Source organism: Chaetodon trifascialis, chromosome 15, assembly GCF_039877785.1.
Source record: "Chaetodon trifascialis isolate fChaTrf1 chromosome 15, fChaTrf1.hap1, whole genome shotgun sequence".
NCBI classification, from domain to species: Eukaryota; Metazoa; Chordata; class Actinopteri; order Chaetodontiformes; family Chaetodontidae; genus Chaetodon; species Chaetodon trifascialis.
The window spans coordinates 18849619-18852174 of NC_092070.1; positions in this window are offsets into that span (position 1 = coordinate 18849619).

Genomic DNA, 2556 nt, shown 5'->3' on the forward strand with positions numbered 1-2556 from the left:
CCCATCTGAGGAAAACTGCATACTTGGTGCCCCTTGTCAACACCTCAGAATCCTTCTGCTTCCTAACATACATCCGTGTCCTGGAGAATATTCCCAAATGGATCTGGGCTTTCACTGAAACCATGATGGAATGCACCGAAATGGTCTTTTCATTAGATGGAGCTGCAGCATGTATCACCTGATACATGGGGTAGGAGTAGGAGGGCTCCATTTTCTCTAATGAAAATCTTCTCTTTTACAGTGCAAAGCAAAGTGCTTTTGATGTGACCAATCATTACAGTCTTTTTTTTTTTTTTAAACAGATTTAAGTGACTTCTGAGAAAAACACTGCCAGTCTTACAGGTGAGAATTTTTAAAATACGTTCACAATGTACAGATATGCAGTCTCACAGAAATTGCTGTGAAAAAGCCTTGGACCTGGTTTCTCTAAATGGTCTCACATTTGGAAATGCCTGTGAAGTCTGGGTGTGAATTAATGATTAAGACATGGCTGCAGAATCCCATGAGCCAAGTCTGGAAGGAATCTCAGCAACAGTGATGTGAAAATAATGACATGCCACACATGTGAATCTCATCTATCATCTATCTATGTAGCTGTAAATTCATGGATGGAGACAACGGGCCCCTGGGAGCAGATGTGCAGAGGACTCTCACCTCCAGACGTTCAGGTGAAAACAAACAAACAACTTTCCTCAAAAGTCTCTGATCAGGATCAGAAGCAAAAAAAACATGATCAGGATAGTTTTACCTCTCCTGTTGAGTAATCCATCCATGCCTTAATTTGTAGTGTTTTTATGGACTGTCTCATTGGCCTGTACTGTATTTTGTATCTAGGTTTTGGTTCCTGTTACTGTGTCCACCTTTATTTTACATGTTACGTTATTGACTAACATCAGCTATCGTCGGATGACAGTTTAGCCTCTGGGGGCAACAGCCAGTGTGTCATGGCTTCCAGTGTAGCCAGCAGATATCCGGATGACAGATAACGGATATCCAGATAAGACTTCCTCTTCTGTGCAACAGTCATTGTTTACAGCCTGATTAGCAACCTGACACGAAGATAACATTTTGGCTAATTTCTATAAATAGGTATCTGCATATGAATGTGGATAAATTAAAATAAAACTAATAAAAAAACTTAATTTTTATGGGATGGTAGCTGATGGGTTTTGGCCAGTATTTCCCATCTTTTTAGCTTTCCACAAAGAGTGTTTACGACATATAACCAAAGCATGCTCAAACGTAATTGGTCAATACAAACGGACAACAGAATGCTTCGCATACCACAATCTACAGATTCATATGCAGATATCTGTTTATAGGCGATGAAGTTAGATGTGTACACAGAGAGTTCAGGCTTAATTTAATTAACATACTTCAGTCAGCCGTATAAACATCAGCAGATCCAAAGCTCAGGCTCATATGACACTGCTGTGATATGCAGTAAATGTGGATGCTCATTGATTTTAAGAAAATCGGTTTCTTCGCTGCCTCAGTAAGAGTAGGACTGCATAATTCAGCTGAAAGATATTCAGAGCACAGGACTCATGGTTGGTTGCCCAGTGATATCAGGTGATGCCGTGATCATCACCATGTCATGAGGCAACATTGCATGGTTTGTCTAAAAATGGACCAAAAAAAGAAGAAAAACAAAATACATCTGCAGCAGCCCCCTAACCTGTTTACACCGTGGATTTAGCAACATTTTTTGTATTTATAATTAGTGATTTAAAATCTGAATAGGAGTGAAGAGTGGAGGGAAGGAGGATTAGCAGATTTCAAAGCTCTGTTGACCCGTGCAAGTGAGCTGAATGTGATGCATAGTGCAGAACCTCACATTTCTGTACAGTAAGTGCTCACCTATGATAAAAAAATAAAATAAAATAAATCTTGAAGTTAGTAATAAGGCCGTGCAGGTCAGTATCAGATGAAGGGCCTTATTGTTTTGTACTGTCTAGGCTCACTACTGAAAAATGCACTGTATCTCCAGGCTTTAATTCAAGATTCAAAGGTTTTATTTGTCACATGCTTGTACAGTATGTGCCGTGAAATGCAGTATGCCATACTCTCAAGGCTGCGCTAAAGGTAGTGTTTAATGAATACTAATTATAAGACTGAGGAGAAAGGTTAAGAGGAGATAAACATCATAAATACCGATTTAAATATGAATGCTGGGAATGTCCCACCGCGAATTAAGCTCATATGTTGTTGTTGTTGTTGTTGTTGTTGTTGTTTTTACACTGATTTTTACATGAATTTTCCTCATAAAGGTTTGTCAGTCTTTAAAAGTAATCCCCAACAAATTACATTGAACTTCCCCCATTCCTCCCACTGCAGATCCCCAAAAATATTATGAAATTGTTATCATAAAATATCGTTAAATTCATTACTATTTAAGTGTAGTGAGTAGACATTCAATTCAAAGGGCCCCACGGAGAATTTTACATTTGTGGAGGGAATCACTGTGGAAGGAGGGGGTTAAACCCCGGTTTCAGTCCCCGGACCCCAGCAGCTGAGGATATCGCTTAGTCACCGCCGGTCGCCGGGTGAAGCAGC